Source organism: Canis lupus, chromosome 17 (assembly GCF_003254725.2).
Source record: "Canis lupus dingo isolate Sandy chromosome 17, ASM325472v2, whole genome shotgun sequence".
NCBI lineage: Eukaryota > Metazoa > Chordata > Mammalia > Carnivora > Canidae > Canis > Canis lupus.
This window is the reverse complement of record NC_064259.1, coordinates 18,991,082-19,014,061: the sequence shown is the minus strand read 5'-3', so window position 1 is coordinate 19,014,061 and position 22,980 is coordinate 18,991,082. Positions and strand designations below refer to the sequence as shown.

The 22,980-nt window shown below is 34.5% G+C and overlaps 1 protein-coding gene across 9 annotated transcripts in view; it reads right to left on the bottom strand.

Moving 5' to 3' along the window:
• Positions 1-22,980, bottom strand: part of NCOA1 (nuclear receptor coactivator 1) — a 244,671-nt gene that overhangs the window by 157,496 nt on the left and 64,195 nt on the right. The window contains exon 3 of one of the 9 annotated variants that reach the window (XM_049096138.1): positions 21,559-21,695. The exons of 6 other annotated variants lie outside the window; for them this stretch is intronic. The gene's annotated coding sequence lies outside the window, so the exon portion shown is untranslated. Of the gene's footprint in view, positions 1-2,759; positions 2,813-18,501; positions 18,629-21,558; positions 21,696-22,980 lie in introns of all 9 variants that reach the window. 2 more of the 9 variants (XM_049096136.1, XM_049096137.1) reach the window with 2 other exon arrangements.

Sequence of the window (22,980 nt, the reverse complement as noted above, 5' to 3'; positions counted from 1 at the left end):
CTACCCTAACAGAAGAAATTAGAGGAAATGGTAATGAGAGGAAATCTGAAGGCTTATTTGAAAACTTCTACACATAAAAGGAAATCACAAAATTAAAGGCAAATAAAAAAAGGTAAAAGTATTTGCAAAAAACATGACAAAGTTAATACTCAACATACTAAAAATTTATACACAATGATCTAAAAACCCCTAATATTCTGATAGACAAGTGGATAGAGGACCCTAAATATAAAGAAATAACCATCATTGTGCACATTATCAATTCAGCAAACACTGGAGATGAAGAACATCCAATGTGATAACGTGGCTAAACAGACATCCTCATTTGTGGACACTGAGGAAAAAAATGACAGGATCTTATTGGGCAGCAATTTTACATTAAGTAGCAAGAACCTAGAAAATGCTGAAGATCTCTCAAATTATTACAAGTTAGGAGTGTCTTCAGTTCTAGACTCACATTTGACAGCCAAGTGATATGAGGCAAGTCACACACCATGTTGAGCAACAGTTTCTTCAATGTAAAATATGAATACAAGCCACTAATTCTCAAAGTTGTTGTAATATTTTAAAAAGTATCAAAGCATGTAAAAATGTCTTAAAAACTACAGGGCAGAGGGTTGACCCAAAATCTGTGAACTCTGGGGATTTTAGAAGATCCTTGAAATACCCTGATTGGACATGTGTCAATGCCTGTGAAAAGGGACTGCATACAACTTTAGATAGACCCTCCAATGGGTTCCTGATCCAAAAGAAAACTGAAAATCGCTACAAGCAGAGAGTAAAATCAAAGTGAAGATATTCTTCCCAATGTCCAGCTTGATACCTCATACATTTTAAGCCCAAATCAAGAATTCATTATAAAAATCCAGGTAGTATTTAAGATTATATTAAACTTACCCTAAAAAAAAAAAAAAATAAAAAAAAAAAAAAAATAAACTTACCCTTATTTATTTCAAAACCCCTCAGATTAGTATTTAGTGATTTCCTAGCATGTATTTTTTAAAGGTTTACTTTATTATTTATTTATTTATTTATTTATTTATTTATTGGGGGGGGGGCACAAAGGAAGAGGGAGAGACTCTCAAATGGACTCCACATTCAGTACAGAGACCAACATAAGGGCTAGTTCTTATGACCCTGAGATTATGACCTGAGTCAAAACCAAGTGTCAGACACTTAACTGACTGAGCCACTCAGGTGCCCTGATTTCTCAGTGTATTAATCCATTCTGATGTAGTTGTAAAACGAACCTGAAATTAGGAAAACAATATGACAGTTGTATTTACCTGAATCAATCACATGAAAGTAATGCAATCTACTTTAGAAAATGGAGCAGTAAATAAATTTAATATATTTAAAATATTGTAAGATAATTATGCATATCTTAATTCACTAATTCATTAAGATATGTGTAATTAATACATAAACCACAGAGACATTTCTACTGAAGCAAACAAAAACTAGAGATTTTATGTATATATTTTTAATAAAGTGGATATAAAAATTTGTCATTTTCTCCAAAATAATTAAGACTAAAAGATTAATTCTAAAATTTCCATTGCTAGATGATGAACCACTTTTATTTAAAAAAAAAATGTAAGCCCTAAATGTAAGCCACAGTGATAAAATTCTACCCACTCAAGCATATGGCAAACAGACTAAAAGGGAATTTTAACTATAATGAAAACTAAACAATTAAAAGTACTTGAAGACTTCCACTTCTGGGAAAGAGGAGTAGATTTTTTTTTTTTCCTATTCCTCTCACAAAAATAAGACTAAAAGTCCTGTACATCATATATAACAAATATAAGAACACCCTAAAGGTAAAAGAGAGAAGGCAGACCAGGCAGGGACCTCAGGGTTCAAAGAAAATGATACGGTAGTGAGTTCTATGGGTTTTCTTTTGTGACTTAAATTTATCTCAGTCGAAGAGCTGAAGAAGGTGGCAACCTGGAAATACCAACATATCCACACCCCTCAAAAAACCAACCAATCAAACCAAACAAAATCTTATTCTCCTTAGCCAAAAAATCAGAAAGGGGACAGTCTACATAAAAGTTGTAATACCTAGACAAACATCACAAAAAATTTTAAAAGCTGTGGACCCATCCCCCACCAACAATAGTCAAGTGGGAAGCCTAGACTTCCACCCTTGCCAAGCTATAACAGGGAACCCCACACTATCAATGACAGTAGTGTCACAGAAAGACAGCTGGGAGGCATGGTGTTAGCCAAGACCACATGGAGAACTGGACATTCACCTGGAATAACAAGGCTCCCCCTCTCCCTCCCTATGATAGGCTGGTATTAGGAGAGGCCCAGTGAAGTCAGGCCTTTCACCACGGCCCTAAAGAAACTGGTCCTCCCCTACGGAGGCCATGTGGAAGGTAGTACTGAGGGCTCTCCTGACCCTCCTAGCCAAGGAAAAGTCAGTGGAAGCCAGAACTCCCATCCCTGACCAATAATAATGAAGAATTTCCTTCCAACCTGAGAGTTAATGGACTTCTATCTAACCCTGAACTCCAGGCAGTAATGCAGAAAGAAATCATCCCCCTCTTCATGTTGGAGCAATGCCAGAGGAAGCCAGTTATAAATCAGAATGTTTAGATAATATCCGGAGTTTCAGAACATAATACTCAAAATGTCCAGGTATCAAATGAACATCATTCATTATGCCAAGAACCAGGAATATCTCAAAATGAGTGAAAAAAGATGACCCACAGATGCCAATACCATGATAAGGGAGATGTTAAGATTACCTGAAAAGGGTTTTGAGCAGCCATCATAACAATGTCTCAAGTTACATACATGTCTAAAACAAACAAGAAAAAAAATAGTCTTAGCAAAGAAAGAAAAGTATAAGTGGAAATTTCCGAACTGAAAAACACAGTAACTGATATAAAAGATTCAAAGAGGAATATGACAGGGGTGCTGGAGTGGCTCAGTGGTTGAGTGATCTTTGGCTCAAGTCGTGATCCTGGGATCCTAGGATCCAGTATGGCATCAGGCTCCCCACAGGGAGCCTGCTTCTCCCTCTGTCCATGTCTCTGCCTCTCTCTCTCTCTCTCTCTTTCTCTCACTGTCTCTCATGAATAAATAAATAAAATCTTAAAAAAAAAAAAAAAGGATTAGTATGACAGAATGGAAAGGGCAGAGGAAGAAAAACTGAACTGGAAGACAGAACAAAAAAACTACCCAATCTGAATAGATAGAAAATACTGTAAACAAATTAACAGACCTTGGGGACCTGTGGAATATAACATAAGATTTATCTTTCATGTCATCAGACTCCCAAATAGAAGAAAGAGGGCAGGGCTGAAAAGGACTCTTAAACAAAAGTAAAAGCTGATAACTTTTAAGTCTGGCCAAACACATAAACTTAGGAATTCAAGAAGCTAAGTGAATTCTAAATAGAATAAGCCCAAAGCAATTCACAAACAAGACACATCACAGTTACACTTCTGAAAACTAAAGACAAAAAAAAATGTAATGAAAACAGCAAGAGAAAAAAATGATGCCTTGCCTAAAAATGATGTTTTATAGGGAAAAGACAATTCAAATGATAGATGTCTCATCTGAAAAAAAGGGATAATGGAAGTAGCACATTTTTCACTGAAGTGCACACCTGATCATCTGTGTTTCTATATCTGTTTTTCTCTTGTTCATGACTCTTGGCATGTGTAGAATCTAGGGACTGAATGTCAGATATTGTGTAATAAAAACTTTAGAGGCTGTGAATGCTCCTCTTTCTCTATAGAAGATTTTCTTCAGTTTCTGGTTGGCAATGGGAGCTAATCCAATCAGCTAACCTGAAGCCAGTTTTCAAACACATTAAGACCTGGTCTATTTCTCTAGTTGCTATGGCATAGTTATTCACAGATCTCATCTGAAAGCTGAGGGCATTTACCAGGACTCCTCTCTCTCTCTAGTTACCATTAGACTGCTGAAAACTCTGCTTAGCTTCTCAGCCTCTCAACAGCTGCTTTCTGCTCAGTTTTTCTGCCTATTAGTTTGTGCTTACTAATCTGCAACAATTTCTAGGGGCAACAGGGTTCAGACTTTTGGGCTCACTTCTCTATGCTTATATTCTCTTCACGGTCTTGGTCACTCAAGTTATAGATGTCTTAGTACCTGAACTCCAAGGCTCTTCACCCCTGTAAGACTGCCAAAAGCTCTCCGCAATTTCTATTTCTTAGCAACTACTGTATGTTCAGCTTCCCGTCTCTTGGTGAGGTTATCTACAATACAGTGAAAATTCTCCTAGAGATGTATCATGTTCCTTTTCCCATTGATAAAATTCAAAATCCTAAAATAAAAATCTTTAGCAAATTAGGAACAAAAAAAAAATTCCCTACTTTGTTAAAATTAGGAACGACAAAAAACTCCCCTACTTTGTTTAAACCTATTAGAAACCAATGGTAAGGGATCCCTGGGTGGCGCTGTGGTTTAGCGCCTGCCTTTGGCCCAGGGCGTGATCCTGGAGACCCGGGATCGAATCCCATGTCGGGCTCCCAGTGCCTGGAGCCTGCTTCTCCCTCTGCCTATGTCTCTGCCTCTCTCTCTCTCTCTGTGACTATCATAAATAAAAAAAAAAAAAAAAAAAAAAGAAAGAAACCAATGGTAAACATTATGTTTAGGAATAAAATAACAGATGCATTTGCATGCAGGTTAAGAACAAGATAATAATGAGGGAAATCACATGTACTATTCAGCACAGTATTAGAAGACTTAACTAATGCAATAAATAAAAAAAAGAAAGAAAAGAAAAGAAAACATATTCATTCTGGAAAGGAAAACACTCCCAAAACATTATCTCTGTAAGATATGAATACTTATTCCTATAAAATTAATAGAGAACAGAGTGAATCACTACTGGAATTCATGGGAGTACTCAGCATGAGGTCAAGATATAAAAGACAGATGTCTTTAGAGATATTACATTCTAGGTTTGGGGAAAAGGTAAGGAAGACAGGTAATAACAACAAACAAAATAAATAATCAGCTCTGTTACAAGGTGATAAATGCTATGAAAATGTAATGTAAAATAGAGTAAGGGAAAATCAAAACCAGAGCAGGAAGACTACAATTTAAAAACAATCAAACAAAAAAAACGAATCACTTCATTCTAGAAGAAACAAAAATAAAAATCACCTAGGAATAAAAAATTGTGAAATATGTATAAGGTCTTCACGTAGAAAACTAACTTTCCAAAAGGACAAAACCTTCAAAGCATAAATGGAGAAAGTCAATATACATATTAAAAATATTAATTCTCCCCAAATTGATATATAAATCCAAATAATATGCTAGCAAAATTTTTCATGCCTCTTATGAAGTAGATTCAAAATACAGAGAAAAGACACACATATATGCATAGATATAAATAACAAAGACCATTATGAAAAAAAGTTTTTTTGTCTTACTAGATATCAAAAACTATTTTAACAAGTCATTGAAAGTAGATGGTAATGGCACATAAGCACAAAAAAGGATCAACAAAACACAATACAAATTGTAGAAACAGCACCTGTAAATATGAGCTATTAGTATATACAAATGTGGTATTAGTAGGAAGGCAGACTATTTAATAAATGTTGCCATGACAAATGACAAACTATACTTAAATAAAAGTAGGATTTATACTCCATATCATCAAAAGGCTTTTAAAAAGAAAGAAATAAAATAGCTAAAAATGAAAATTAAGTCTCAAGTTATTTTTAAAAAGCTGGGGGGAGATCTGGGGGAGTTGTTCAATGGATATAAAGGTTCAGTTTCGTGTACACCTGACTAATATTACATTGAACATTAACTAACTGGAATTTAAATAAAACCTTAAAAAAAGTTTCAGTTTGGAAAAAAAAAAAGAAAAAAAAAGTTTCAGTTTGGCAAAATAAAAAAGTTCTGGAGATCAGCTGTACAACAATGAAAATATATTTAACACCTCTAAACTGTACACTTAAATCAGTTAAGATGTTTTATGTTATGTGTTTTTTACAATTAAAAAAAATGTTAAGTGAATATTTCTATGCCTGTGAGGAAAGAAACATTTCTTAAACTAAAAAGTATACATACACCATAAAAAGATGGAGAAATGTGCTAATTTTTTGTATAATTTTTGTATATTGGAGGACAATATAATCAAAGTCAAAGCCTAGCAATAACCTAAGAAAAAATATTTGGCATTATATAAGAGAAAAAGAGGATGAGTAATCAAAAGATCCAAAGAAATTAAAACCAGTAAGAAAAATGTTCAAATGCAACAGGAAGAGACAAAACATATATTGAATATGCAATTCCCATTAGAGAAAATACAAATGATCCTAAAAATAAAGAAAACAAGGAACCTCACTAGTAATTAGGGAAATATTAAAAGACCAAGAAAACATTTTCCACTAGTCAATTCAAAAAATGTTGAAAGCTTGATGATAACCATTCACAAGTGTGAAACAAAGTTTCAAATACTAATGATGGAGGTATAGACTGAAACAATTGTTCTGAAAGATAATCTTGCAATATCTTCCAAATTAAAAATGCACATATCATTACTATGTGCCTCCTTATACTAGATGACAACACTGTCTAGAAGATAGTCTTGACAAAAAGAAAAGAAATCAAACCTGAATCTCATTAAGCATCCATGCCCAACTAAAAGTTGATTGGAAATACAGAGGACAAGAAAAAAGTTAAACAATGTCACAAAATGCAATAAGCAAGAGCCACAGTGTGGAAAAATCTTTAAGATAAATATCCCAGTCTCTCCAATCAATATACTGCAAGAATTTTAAAAACAGAGAAAAAAATGGGGGCAGGAGAAGAAAAGGGGGTTGAGGAGAAGATAAACAGAGAATGGGAGAGAGGAAAAAAAGGAGAAAAACAGATTAAAAGAAACCTTAAGAAAAATAATCACGTACCAACTAATCATTGTGATCCTTATTTGGATCCCAAATCAAACAAGTAAAATAATAAAAATACAGAACAAAATGTTATTGACATTAAAACAATTGAAAATTTGAACACTGGGGACCCCTGGTTGGCTCAGCAGCTTAGCACCTGCCTTTGGCCCAGGGCGTGATCCCGGAGTACCGGGATCAAGTCCCACATTGGGCTCACCTCAGAGAGCCCTCCCTCTACCTATGTCTCTGCCTCTCTCTCTCTCTCTCTGTCTCTCATGAATAAATAAAATAAAATTTAAAAAAAAGAAAGAAAATTTGAACACTGAATATTTAATGATGTCAAAGAATTATTATTCTGAAGTATAATGGTGCTGTTATTGGTTTTTAAAAAAAAAGAAAACACTTATCTTTTCCAGAAATATGCGAAATACTTCAGATCAAATGACATGGTATCAAGGTTTGTTTCAAAATACGAGAGGGGAGAAAGTGAGTGAGAGTACAGATAAACAAGATAGGTCAAGGATTGATAATTGTTGAAAGTGAGTAGGAATTCATTATTCTATTTGCCTACTTTGGCATATGTTTGAAATTTTCCAAATAATACATTTTAAAAATGTATATACCATATGACTCAGCAATTCCACTCTCTTTATCTTGAAGGAACTCTCATGTAGGCGCATGAGAAAGCACATACAAAGCTAGTTCTGTCTTCATTGTTAGTAGTTTTAAAAAATTATAAACAATCTGCAGTAAAACCTTGAGGGTTCAAATAAAATTATGATATAGCCATAACAAAAAAAAATGTAGAAACTGAAAAAAATGACAAAACACAGATCTAAACATATTGTAGAGTGCAAAAATCATAATACCCAACTAGTAAGTATACTATTTATGAAAAATAATCCACACAATACTATATATTTCCTACAACTATGTGTGCATTTAAATCAGTATATTAGGTTTACCAGGTGAAATTGCCAATATTCTACAATTTCATGCCTTCAAAAATGACAATTTCATGAGATCTGACATAAAAGAGTTTTTCTAATTAGCAATACTACCATTGCAGGAAACTCTTTATATTTATATATAATAGATTCCTGAAAACTTGTATGAAAGGCAAAATGTGTGAACAAATGATTTGCTGTTAGAAGGTTAAAACACATGTATGTCCCTAACTTCACCAGACCAGTTATCAACAATATAATTAAAACATTTCTAAATTTTCTTCAAATTCTGTCCTCTTACTTCAACAAAGGATTAATATACTTTCATCTGATAAGCATCTGACTAAAGCCAAAGATTTGTACCTTTAATCTTGGTCTTACCTAATATTCAATTTATAAGCATACTTACAATTACCACGATTAATTGAATTTCTTTAATTTTCCACTCATTTTTACAAAACAAGAGCAAGCATTAAAATAGCCCAAGGACTGGGATGCCTGGGGGGCTCAGTGGTTGAGCGTCTGCCTCCGACTCAGGGGGTGATCCCGCGGTTCCGAGATCGAGTCCCACACCAGGCTCCCTGCATGGGGCCTGCTTCTCCCTCTATGTCTCTGCCTCTGTGTGTCTCTCATGAATAAATAAATAAAATCATTTAAAAAATATCCCAAGGACTGCATAAATAATTTTCTTAAAGATGGCTACACTTTTGAAACCAAAATATTGTCCAGACACAATTAGGCAATTACCATATTAGTTGGTTACAAAGTCTTGTTTTTTCATAAGAAAAGCAGGGTATAATGTGCAAAAATTGTATAAAAAAGTCAAAAGCGGGATCCCTGGGTGGCGCAGCAGTTTAGCGCCTGCCTTTGGCCCAGGGCGCGATCCTGGAGACCCGGGATCGAATCCCACGTCAGGCTCCCGGTGCATGGAGCCTGCTTCTCCCTCTGCCTATGTCTCTGCCTCTCTCTCTCTCTCTCTGTGTGACTATCATAAATAAATGAAAAAAAAATTTTTTTTTAAAAAGTCAAAAGCATAGAAACAAAGGACTGTTTGTAATTATAATTATTTTTTATCATCACAACAATCCTAACACCATAAACAGACTTCAGGAAGTGGGACTTTACAAATATTTGCAGGAAATATGCAAGAACTGCCTTATTTTCTGTTCTTCCTCTTAGATCTTCAGTCTATCCCCCATCAATTCATTCTCCCCATTGAATATTAAAAACATTTCACACATTTCTCTTTAAAAATGATCTGATCAGGTCATGCTTAAAATCCATTAAGTCCTATGAGAACCAAATGATGTGTGTGGTTCCTCTCAACTTCTTCATACCTCTTACCAATTTTGCTACTATTCTGTGTTCTAGTTCTGTAGTCTTTTTTTCTTTTAACTGTAGCTTCACTTTTTAAAAATTACAGTTTATAAACTATCATACAGTAATTTTACTTCTTCATGTGTCTGTGAATTTCAACATACATATAGAATACTGTAACCACCAACATAAGTAGAGGACAGAGAGCCCCATTCCCAGCAAAAAATTTCTCTCATGTTTACAGTCACACCCTCCAACTATACCTAAACCCTCACTGGTCTAATCAGAATGACTGTCTTTTTATCATATACAAGACTGTCATAAAAATGAAACCATATAATATATGTAACCTTTTTTTCTAAGATTTTATTTTTATTTATTCATAAGAGACACAGAGAGAGAGAGAGGCAGAGACACAGGCAGAGAGAGAAGCAGGCTCCATGCAGGGGGCCTAACACGGGACTCGAGGATCCCGGGTCCCCAGGATCAGGCCCTGGACAGAAGGCGGAGCTAAACCGCTGAGCCACCCGGGCTGCCCTATGTGTAACCTTTTGAGACTAGCTTTTTTCACCTAGCACAATGTCTCTGAGATTCATCCAAGTTGTTACATGTATCATTAACTTATTTCTTTTTATTACTGAGTAGTAATCCACTGTATGGATATACCCCATTTTTAATCTACTCACCCAATAGGAAAACACTGAAGCTGTTTCCAGTTTTTGGTGACTATGAATAAGCTGCTATAAACATGTGTATACAGATTTTTTATGTCATATTAAGTTTTTCTTCTCTAAGGTAAATAAATACCCAGAGGGTGACTGTTGGGTCATATGGTAATATATGTTTAACTATATAAAAAAACAAATTAGTTTTAAGAGCATTTAAAAAAAAAATCAGGGGATCCCTGGGTGGCGCAGAGGTTTGGTGCCTGCCTTTGGCCCAGGGCGCAATCCTGGAGACCCGGGATCGAATCCCACGTCGGGCTCCCGGTGCATGGAGCCTGCTTCTCCCTCTGCCTGTGTCTCTGCCTCTCTCTCTTTCTCTCTCTCTCTATCATAAATAAATAAAAATTTTAAAAATTAAAATAAAATAAAAAAATTTAAAAAAAATCAGTCCTGTTAACCTCAACAGTGAAAGTCATATTATGTTGTACTCTGTGATACAATGTAAAGAAAAGGGCACCCCCTCACTTCTTGTGGTGTTCTTCCCAAAACACTATGACCTAAGTCTAATCATTAGAAAAACATCAGACAAATCCAATAGAGGGACATTCTACAAAATATCTGACCAATACTATTCAAAAATGCCAATGCTATCAAAAAGAAGAAAAATCTACCAAATTTTCACAAACCAGAGTAGATTAAGAAAACATGATAGTTAAATAAAATGTGGGATTCTGATTTGAATTCAGAACAGAAAAAGGACATTAGAAACAAAAAAATTTGGTAAAATATGAATAAAATCTGGAGTTTAGCTAAAATTAATGTACCAATGTATGTTTCTTCATTTTAAAATATATACCATGGTTTTTTTATAAGGTGTTAATATAGGAAATTGAGGTACATGGGCATGCCATATCGTCTTGGTAATTTTTCTATAAATCTCTATAAATTCATTCCAAATTTTCTTTTAAGAAAAATATGTGCCATTTTATACTGCCTCCAGAAATGTATGGTAGTTCCAGTTTCTCTGCATCCTTGTTAGCACCTGGTATTCTCATGAAATTATTTCCTACTTTACTCATTCTAACAGGCATGTACTGATACCTCGCTGTGGTTTTAATTTGCATTTCCCTAATAGCTAATGATTTTGAACATCTTTTCACGTGTTTATTTACCAACCTTATATCCTCTTTAATGAAACGTCTTTTACTCATTTTTAAATTGAGTTGTTTCTTTACTGTTGAGCTTTGACAGTTCTTTATCATATTCTTTTTTTTTTAAGATTTATTTATTTATTTATGAGAGAGAGAGAGAGAGGCAGAGACACAGGAGGAGGAAGAAGCAGTCTCCATGCCGGGAGCCCGATGTGGGACTCGATCCCGGGACTCCAGGATCGCACCCTGGGCCAAAGGCAAGCGCCAAACGGCTGAGTCACCCAGGGATCCTCTTTATCATTTTCTTGAGAGAAATCCTTTACTGCATGTGATATGCAAATATTTATTACTCTATGTCTGTAGCTTGTATTGTCTTTTAACAGTAGCTTTTACAGAGAAAGAGCTTTTAATTTCTATTAAATCCAATCTATCCATTTTTTTCTTCACTGGATTGTGCTTTTGGTAACACGTCTGAGAATTCTTTGCTTAATCTCAAGTCACAAAGATTTTCCTTCATGCATTCTTCCAAAAGCTTTATAGTTTTTCATTTTACATTTAGATCTATGATGCATTTTGGGTTAATCATCATATAAGGTATAAAGTATAAATCAAGGTTTATTTTTTTGTATATGAATGCAAAGCCATTTACTAAAAACCAGTTATTCATTCTCTCCTGAATCGCTTTTGAACCTTTGTCAAAAATCAACTGGTCGTATTTGTGTGCGTCTTATACCTGGATTGTCTGCTCTGTTCCAATGATCTATCTGTCTAGATATTGCCCCTTGCTTGTATCACACCATCTTTATTTCCACACTGACATCTCTTAGTACCTTCAATATGCTATACGCTCCTTCCTTACTTAAAGACCTTTAGATATTCTGATTCTGTCTGCCTGCGCATTCTTCTTCCCCCACCTAGTTACTTCTAACTCATCTTTCAGAATTCAGCTTAAATGTCACACTCTCAGGAAAAACTTTCCATCATGACAGTCAAAGGGGTTTCATGACAAAATGAAAAAAATCAAGATGTATCAGTTCAAAGGGGCTTCCAATTATCAACTCAGCAAGAATAAGGGCCTACCAAAGCCCTTAAAAAGCTATTCGGATTTTCTAAGCTTTGTCATATCCCTGTGTTTATCTGTCATGACCACCATCCTTTTCTCTACCTCTTCCTCCAACCTTTCCCCTATGCTTAAGTGTAAAATCCTAAGAGAAAAAAAAAAGGGGGGGGTGTATTTGCCATCCTGGTGGCAAGAAAGGGGGAGCTGCCAATAATACATCATTCCACTTTAGCCCTGGATAGGTCCTAGAGAGAGAAGATTCCCTAAGGAATAAAAGAAAGGATGGAACAGGATGAACTTCCTGGGGCCTAGAACAAGGAGGAAATTCATCCAGTTTAACAACAAAAAAGGTCTATCCCCAACAAAAAAAAAGCTAAGGCAGTATTGAGAAACAGGCTGATCTTTGTATTAAGAAATCACAATTTAAAGAACTGGTGGGTGGGGGAGGAGTTAAGACTTCTTTTAAAGAGCTTCTTCCCTTAAAATGTGATGTAGTTGACAGTAATGATTTCAACACACTATAATCAAAAAGAAGAAGAAAAAGAAGATGCAGCAGCAGCTCCAAATTAACTAACATTTTCTTTTTTGTATTTAAAGTTTAGTTCGTTAATATACAGTGCAACATTAGTTTCAAGAGTAGAATTCAATGATTCATCACTTACATACAACATCCAGTGGTCATCACAAGTGCCCTCTTTAAAACCCATTATTGAAGAGGATGTGGAGAAAGGGGAACCCTCTTGCACTGTTGGCAGGAGTGTGAAACTGGTACAGCCATTCTGGAAAACTCTGTGGAGATTCCTCAGAGTTAAAAATAGAGCTACCCTAAGACCCAGCAATTGCACTACTGGGGATTTACCCCAAAGATACAGATGCAGTGAAACGCCGGGACACCTGCACCCCAATCTTTATGGCAGCCATGTCCACAATAGCCAAACTGGGGAGGAGCCTCGATGTCCATCGACAGATGGATGGATAAAGAAGATGTGGTGTATGTGTGTGTATATATACATATATACACACACACACACACACACACAATGGAATATTACTCAGCTATCAGAAAGGACGAATACCCATCATTTGCTTCGACATGGATGGAAATGGAGGGTATTATGCTGAGTGAAGTAAGTCAATAGGAGAAGGACAATCATTATATGGTTTCACTCATATGGGGAATATAATGAATAGTGAAAGGGATTATAGGGCAAAGGAGGAAAAATTATTAGGAAAAATTAGAGAGGGTGACAAAACATGAGAGACTCCTAACTCTGGGAAACGAACAAGGGGTAGTGGAAGGGGAGGTGGGAGGGGATGGGGTGACTGGCACCGAGGAGGACACTTGATGGGATGAACACTAGGTGTTATACTATATTTGGCAAATTGAACGTCAATGAAAAAAACATATTAAAAAAATAAAAAATAAAAAATAAAAAAAATAAAACACTAAAAAAATTTTTAAAAACCCCATCCCATCTAGCCCATCCCCCTCCTACATCCCTCCATCAACCCTCAGTTTGTTCTCTATCAAAGTTAACTAATATTTTCTAAGCATTTATTATATGCCAGGGACTGGGTTGGATACTTTACATACATGTTCTCATGCAGTCTTTCCCAAAAGTCTACAAAGTAGACATCCTTATTTCTTCTTTATAGAAAAAGAAATTGAGCTTATATAGCTAAGACTGGTTCTATTTCCTCTTTATTCTTATTCTAATGTTTTTATAATAATTATACTCATTCTGAAAAAAAAATAAAGCAATATATGAAAAACTTCAACTTAAATGAGAAAAAAACAACTAGGACACCAGAACTGAGGTGACAAAGATGTTTGAATTATCTAACAAGGATTTGTAAAGGAGCTTTCAGTAAAATGAACCAATAAGCAATTACTGAAATAAATGGAAAAACAGAAAGTTTTAGCAAAGAAATAGAAGACAAAAAGAAGAACAAAATGGAAATTTTAGAACTGAAAAATACAACAGCCAATATTAAATTCACTGGATGGACTAACAAAAGAATCAGTGGACTTAAAGATCAATCAACAGAAATTATCCAATCTGAACAACAGAAAGTTAATAGGTTAAAAAAATAAATAAATGAAGCATCAGGGACCTGTGGAACAGCTACAGAAGATCTCACATTCATGTCATTGAAATCCTAGGAGAGGAGCAATAGTGTGCACTGCAAAATTATTTGAAAATATATGACCAACAAATTTTCAAATGTGGTAAAAATCATGAACTAACAAATCCAAGAAGTGAACAAACTGCAAACCGTGTTAAACCTAAAGCCATCCAAACAGACACATTTCTGAAAACTAAACACAAAGAAAAAAATCTTGGAAGCAGCCAGAGAAAAACAGTATTTGCATAAGAGTTAGAATGACATCAGAAAACACTGAGGCCAGAAAGATTCCTTTACCTTAAGAAAAAAAGATTATCAAGGGCCAATACTGTGCTTCTCCCTCACATTTGAATTTTAGATAGCATTTACTGAATTTCTGCTACAAAAATTGAGAAACCTATACTCAACTCCCACAGCTCAATTTATTTTATTGTGTTCAACTTTCAACATTTACACTCTACATTTTAATTGTATAATCAATTACATATTATAATTACATATGCAATTTCCACAGGTTTTCAGTCTTAGTTCCAATCTTAAGAGAGTTCAGTGTTCGTCATATTTAAAGAACACAACCAAAAAGCCGATTTCTAATTCTGGTTTTATTTGGTTCCTCTTCCTAAAAATGAAAACTCTTTCCTACCACTCTCCTATTTAACTTTTGTCATAGCACTTAATCACCTGAAATAATTATATGCTTTCTTTGTTTTCTTTATTATCTGTCTCCTTCTTCCATTAAAATATAAGTTCCACGAAAGCACAGGCTTTTATTCTGCTCAATGCTATATGATTCATATGCTTGTTTCTTGGGTTGAACATTTAGTTTGACAATGGAGAGCTGAAAAATCTCTTCTTCAAAAATGCAGTTTTTAAATAATAGGTACAAATTTGGAAAAAATGCGATTTCACAGGCAATTTTTAAATCAACATTATTGAAATAAAATCTATATGCAATAAAACATGTCTAATTTAGATGGACAGGGAATGAATTTTAACAAAAGAACTACCACAATCAAGATTTAGAACACTTCCATTCTTCTAAAATGTAGCTTTATAACTTTGCAGTTCAGACAATTTTTACTTTAATAAAGGTATCCCAGATGAATTCAATGAGAAATGGTTTGACACATTAACAGAGCTTTTTTCTACAACCACCAATTAAAAGATCAAAATGCTTATTTATATTTAGTGAGAAGAAAGAAAGAAAACTCTTATACATCCCTTCATGCTGCACATCCTATCTAAGAACATACCTCTTCCTTTGCTCCAGGGTGTGTGGGTCTACCCATCATTCAAGTACCAGCTCATGCCATCTTCTCTGCAAAGCTCTAACTCCCCTCTCCTCCTGTCCCTTCTCCAAATTAATCTCTGTTCCCATGGCACATCATTATTACCCTTATCTCAATATGTGTTAGTTTATAAAAAACTATTAGTCCATTGAAGAATGAACCATATATTATGCATATGTAAAAAGCCCAATATCTGACATGTAGAGCAGACCATACATACTCAATAAATAATCTTAAGATTCCGGTAAAACATCACCTATGGGCAGCCCCCGTGGCACAGCGGATTAGCGCCGCCTGCAGCCCGGGGTGTGGTCCTGGAGACCCGGGATCAAGTCCCATGTCAGGCTTCCTGAAAGGAGCCTGCTCCTCCCTCTGCCTGTGTGTCTCTGCCTCTCTCTCTCTCTCTCTCTGAATAAATAAATCTTAAAAAAAAAAAAAAATCACCTAAAGCCCTTTTCCAACTCAACCTCTAACCCTGAAAATATAAAATGATTTAGTTAGGCACTTGAATATATTCTTCTAGCCCACTCCTCAACCAATTCAACTGAAGTGTCAATTCAATTAAAAACTCATCATTTGCTCATCTAAAAGCTTTTATTTAAATTTTTAATTCTGAGTGTTAAACATTAATGCTCAAAAATACTGGTCAAGTGCTAGTTAAAATGCTTGCTACTTTTTAAAAAGAATCTGCATGTCTAAAATAATGTAATTTATGACGTTTGGCTATTTTGTAAACAATGCAGATTTTAGTCTTGGACAACAATTGGCAACACATTGGTTTTTCTTTAAAGATCTCTTTTTAGTTTATTCCAAACAAGTTGCATGACTCTAATTCAGCACAATGAACTGCTTTATAAATGTCAACTTTCACTACCCCAGTTTCACTAATATAAAAACTGCAGGGGTCGTGGGGTGGTCTACTTTTTCCATAAAGTCCCAGATAGCAAACTAGGCCTTCAATTCATAATTTTTAAAAGTCTGATCCTTCACTAGAAGATTATAATTTTAAAGAAATTCTAGCAATATTTTTGACAGAACAATGATAGCTGAGGTAGTTTTCTTCCACAGTATAAAAGGAAAGATTTACAAAAATGAAAGTAAAGCTGAAAGAATTACATATCTGTGTGGCATGGTTCAATGGAGGCTTCCTAAGATAGTTTTATTTTACCCTGAACATTTCTAGAATCATTTTAAACTTTAAGAATTCAGTAAAATCTTTCCTGTATATTTAAATTTTTATTTATTCTTCTAATGACACTGTCCTTTTACATAACCAAGTTTAACTCTTAAAATTAATAAAAATAAAATAATTAATAAAAATAACATTAGCACAAAGGAACAATCATTCCTAGCCATAGTTCAAGATGCAAAACAAAATAGCTTTACAATTACTGTAACTGGACTTCTCACATGAAGTTCCACTCCCTTTCCAACAGAGTTCAAACTGATCTCCCTGCCTAAACTTGTTCGGGATACTAATGCCAGATTAAACTTCTTGAATTAAATAACTCTTCCAATGTCAACTTCTGTTGAAAAATCATCAGTGACTTCCCATACTCAGATTAAAGTCTCACCTAGTGAGCTTGATTTCCTTACAAAGTCCACTTATAACACGGCCTCCACCTATGCCTCATCTCCTACCTTATCCTGCAGTCAATTGCTACTGGCAGGCCTTTCCTCACACTGACCCTTTTCCTGGAGTGCCTTTCCCAACTCCTGGCTCTCAAGAGAAATTCGTATCTCACTGAACTTTCACAATCCAGTGCAAACTTCTAAAAATTCCTTATCAGCCAACTTGTTCCCAACATCCCTTCTTCACAAGGTACTTACCAACAGGTTCCATATGTGTATATTTCATTTTAACATTATTCCACTGATTTGTTCATTTCAATAATAATAATTGTTCAGGACTCATTATAAGTGAAGCTATTCTAGGCAATGGTGTTACAGTAGAGAACAAAAATAATACAGTCCCTGCTGTCATGGTACTTACGCTTATACATAGGGGATATGAAATATTTGGATATTAACTGATAATACATCAAATTTCCCACTGTTAACCAATTAGATTGTCCTCAGTTTTTACTATTATAAGTAATATTTTCTGAATATAGCTCTAATTACAGGTCTTTTATTCCATGAATTATTTACTCAGGGTTAATTCCCAAGAGGAGAATTACTTTATCAACCAATGATCACAGATAGGTTATGGTTTTTACAATATATACTACCATACTTTCCTCTATATGAACTGTACCAACTTCAAAAGCAATGCATAAGCACTAGATTGCCTATGGACTACTTTCTTATACTTACTCAGTAAGTATGAAAGGTTATTCACTACTGTCTGAATTCCCAGTTCTCCTTATGTTTGTTTACTCAATGTCCCATTAGGATCTAATGGGCATTACTTTACTAACAAACTCACTCAATCTTAGCATTGTAAATATTTTTCAGATATTCACAGTAATGTTGGATAATCTTTAAGGGCATATTTGTAAATATTTTCCATTTTGTTATTTTTATTTTTAATTTTGTATTACTTTTCTTCATATAGATGTGCTTAACTTTTTATGGTCAATTTTTTAGCCTTTTTATTCTTTGAACAGTTTTACTAGCTTTTCAGTTTTAAAAAGTTAACCATATATTTGCATACAGATAGGTTCAATACTAATTTTTATAGCTGCTATTTGATCATCTCAAAACTTATTAAATAATTATATCACATGACAGACTTTAAGCTTCCTCACTGTATATTAAATTCCTAAATCATATTTCTTCAATTCTAAAAATATTTATTTTTCTTAAAAAATATTTTAAAGTTTCTGAAACTAGGAGAAATATCAGAATTTATGTCCAAACACCTACCATTAGCCAAGCAAAAGAGTAAGTTGTACCCATGTGTAAATCTATACCTTTTCTGAGAAGATAGCTGTTTATCCAACTATGACCATAGCTGAGTTAACTGCATAGTTTAATTCATATGAAGTTGAACTTCAAGTTAAATCTGAAAGCCTAACTGTTGCCTGAAAATATTTTCAGAAAGAGGCACCTGGATGGCTCAGTGGTTGACCGTCTGTCCTTTGGCTCAGGGCGTGATCCCAGGGCTCCTGCAGGGAGTCTGCTTCTCCCTCTGCCTATGTCTCTGACTCTTTATCTCTCTCATGAATAAATAAAATCTTTAAAAAAAAAAAGAAAGAAAGAAAGAAAAGATTTTAAGATGAAAATATTCATATGAATTATGATGAAGCTCTGTAATAAACAGCTATTGTGGTATAAAAGCTGTCCACTGCAAGACAAGCAAGGGCAATTAAAGCCAGTAGAAATTGCCCAATCTCTCAAAATAGACCACAGAGTTATCAGAGTTGGAAGAGAGACACTGGTGTGACCAATTTACATTTTACAAGGTACTAACACCCAACTGTTAGCTATCAATCTGTCAAAAGTTTCCAGGTGTCTAAAAAAAGGGAATTATTTAATTCACAGTTTATCTGTAGAAAAATTGAAACTATGAGTTCAGCCAAAAAAAGAAAAGCAGGTAAATTCAAACATTTCTCATATGACTCAAAACTATACCATCATAATGTATAAATTAAAAAAAAGCAAGCACAGGTGAGGAAAATCAGCATGTCACACTTTGTTGGTTTTTTTGAAGATTTTATTTATTTATTCATGATTGACACACAGAGAGAGGCAGAGACATAGGCAAAGAGAGAAGCAGGCTCCTCACAGGGAGCCCAATGTGGGACTCGATCCCGGGACCACAGGATCATGACCTGAGCTGAAGGCAGACGCCCAACGGCTGACTGAAGCTACCCAGGTGTCCCAGCATGTCAGACTTTGAAAAAGGATTAGATTTTATGATTCCAAAGAAGATGGTATAAAAATTATATGTATAAATATATGCCTCTGTCAGCTAATGTCTAAGAACTTTAAAATAAATTTAATGTTTCTTTTTTCTTGAAAATATATTAAATCAATAGTATATATCACAGTTAATAGAATGGAAAATATGCACTGTGTATATATATGCATACATAGATTTGTCTACATCTATTCGGTTATTTATTTGTTCATTCATTTCTGAGTAAAGAATGGTAAGAACAGAGAAGCAGGAACAAAACTAAAGATATAATGCATAAAAGATCAAACCCTGTCAAGCTCCTAAAGGTTACTGTGATGTGGGAAAATACATGATGAATGAAGTAAATACAATCCAAATGAAAAAAATGACAACCAGTTATATAACTAGCTATTAGCAACCAAAAAATCTAATCTGATAAAATTAAAGGTGAGCAATAGCAAATAGCTGAGAAAAAATAAATAGAAATGGGTCTTAATTCAGCTTAAAGAAAGAGTATTAAGAACTTATTAAAACTATGTGGTATCTGAACAAGATTCAGAATACCATACTTTTTAAATTTTTTAATTTAAATTCAATTAGCCAACATACAGAGCATACTGAACATCATTATAGAATACCATAATTCTTGATCAGCCACCCTACCACCGCAAAAGGTTCCAGAGTGAAAAAAGAAAGGATGTACCAGGCAAAATTGCCTGTTTATTAAAGGGTTTGGACAAGCATCTAGGGACTCCTCCACCTCAGTTACAGGTTAGCCTAACATTTGAGACACTGAGAATAAGCCAACTGGTATCTTGGCTTCTTTTATACTTAGACCCACATCTTAACCCACAGAAAAGAAGGAGAAAAAAACCAATCCATCAAGTATTTCCACAAATAGCCATGATGGAATAACAGAAATCCAATTAATCCTCCTGCCTTATACAACCAATGAACTGGATAAAATAGATTAATAAAACAATAATTTTCAGATATTGTATAACAAAGCAGGAGAGGGATTCCTGAGAAAGTGGGAGAGGAAAATGAGGTGAGTCCTATCATTGGCCCATCTCACACACCCTTGAAGCAGTTTCTAGGATGCAGCATAGAGAGTGAGGACTTCAATGTGCCTGGAAATCTCAGAGAGTTGAGGAGACAGAGACAGAGACTGAGGTTCAGGGAGGCCAACAAGCCAGAATTTTGGAAAAGCAAATCAAAGAAAAGGGAACTACACAGAGCTCTAGAGATCTGCAGAGGTGTTCCCTTCAGGCTTTGGCAGGAAGTGATCTGTCATGTATGAGAGGAAACTACCTAAGGTTGGAGAAAGAACCACTGAAAAATAAACAGGCCAAAGAAGTCCTAAAACTCATACAAGATTAGGAATAGTTTTTCTTCTCATTAAGTAGGGTGAAAACACTTCATAATACATGAAATATTAAGTAAAATCCTCAGAAGATATCAACTCTAAATCAGCTCTAAGAAAACAGACTGCTCTAGACCTACTCTAACAAAGCTTCCTCAAAACAAAGCAAGTCTCAAAAAAGTATCAGAGATTTCAAAAAATTCAACTGCATGCCAAAAATTAGACTAACATCATTGAAAGGAATACAACAAAATCCAGCACCCAACAACAAAAAATTCACAATGTCTGACATCCAAAGAAAATTTAGCAGGCATATAAATTAAAAGGGAAATATGACCTATAACCAGGAGAATGACAAATCAATAGAAACAGATGCAGAACTGACAGAGACACAGAACTTGGCAGACAAAGATGTTAAAAGAGCTACTATAAATACGCTCAATATGCTCAAGAAGGTAGAGAAACACATGGAAGTGTTGAGGGATAAGTGCAAGATTTTTTTAAGGTCGAAATGGAAATTCTAGAAATGAAAAATAGAGTATCTGAAATGAAAAATACACTGGATGGGAGTACAGTAGATTCAACACTTAACTTGAAAACACAGCAAGAGAAAAAGATCCAGATGAAGCACAAAGAAAAAAAGTATTGAAGAAAGGAAAAACAAAACACCAATGATATATAGCAACATACAACTTAATATACATGTAATTGGGGTCCAAAAACTAGAGGGAAGAAGGTGACAGAAAAAATATTTGGAAATATAATGGACAATACTTTTTTCAAACCATAAGCCATGAGGCTCAACAAAATCCAAGAAGGAAAAACAAAGCAAACCACACTTAGAAATAACATAATCAAACTGTTGAAAACCAGTGATTAAGAAAAAATGGAGGGAGGGATACCTGGGTGGCTCTGTCAGTTAAGCATCTGCCTTCGGCTCAGGGCATGATCCCAAGGTCCTGGAACTGAGCCCCACATTGGGCTCCCTGCTCAGCTGGGAGTCTGCTTCTCCTTCTCACTCTCTCTCTATGCTCTCTCTCTAATAAATGAATAAAATATTTTTTAAAAAAGAAAAAATGGAAAAACCTGCTAGATGCGGAGAATAAGACCCAATACGTACAGAAAAACAGACTTCACATCAGAACCTATGAAACTGAGAAGTCAATGGAGTGACTACTAAATAATGAAAGAAAGATACTGTCAACCTAAAATCCTATATCTGGTTAAAATATATTTCAAAATGAATGTGGAAATGTTTTTAGACAAAGGTTAAGAAAAATCCATTGTAAAATGCAATGCACTTAAAGAAATGCTCTCTAGGCAAAAGGGAAAGAATATTATGTCAAAACTTGGATCCTCACAAAGGAATAAAGAGCATCAGTAATAGTAAATATAATAACAGATACAAAAGTCATCTTTGTCTATGTTTTTAATTTCTAGGGTTTTTTTTCACAATTATCTTAATTTCAATAAAAATCTTTGCATGCAATAGAAACTAAAACAGTAACTCCCCAAAAGAATCTCACTCTCATAAGTAACCATTGTTAAGATATTCATACAGATTTCATAACATTAGTTGGGCATATTTCCATCTTTTTATAATCTCTAGAACAGTTTCTCACCATAGGAATTATATGTTCCTTGAAAGTTAGAAAAAACTCACTGGCAAAACGATCTGGCTCCAGAACCAATTTTTGGAGAAAATTCCTTAAACTTTCTTCCGTAGTTCTTGGTTTACCCAGATTTTCTCCTTAAAGCAGTTTGAGTGTTTAACAATTCATTTCAAAGAAATTACAAATCAACTGCCTTATAGTTAAATAAAGCTGTCTCTTTTCTATATATACTTAAAAATATCTTATCTATACACATTCCCTTTATTCTTTCATACTTTGGTTTTCTATCTTTTCCTTGATAAGATTAGGTTTATTTGTTTTTTAATCCTAAGAAACGGCTCTTAGATTTTTTCAATTCTTTAGTTTCTTTTTTAATGTATCTGTTTCTGCTTTTATCTTATTTACATCTTTCCTTTCTCCTAGGCATTTATTTTATTGGTTTTGTTATATTAAATTCTACAGTTGAGTTCATTTATTTTTTTTAATCAATTTACTTCTAAGCATGGTATTAGTCTTAGCCTAAGTCTCATTTCTGTTAGCTTAATAATCAGTTACTGTATATTTGATCTTCTCTTTGACTCAATATTATTTAAGAACAGTTTCTGTTTGATTTTTCCAAGTGGTTGGAGTAGTGCATTTTAATCTTCTGTTGTAGGGAGAAAATGGACACAAAAAGTTTCAGCTTTTCTGGAATTTACTGAGGTTTGCCTT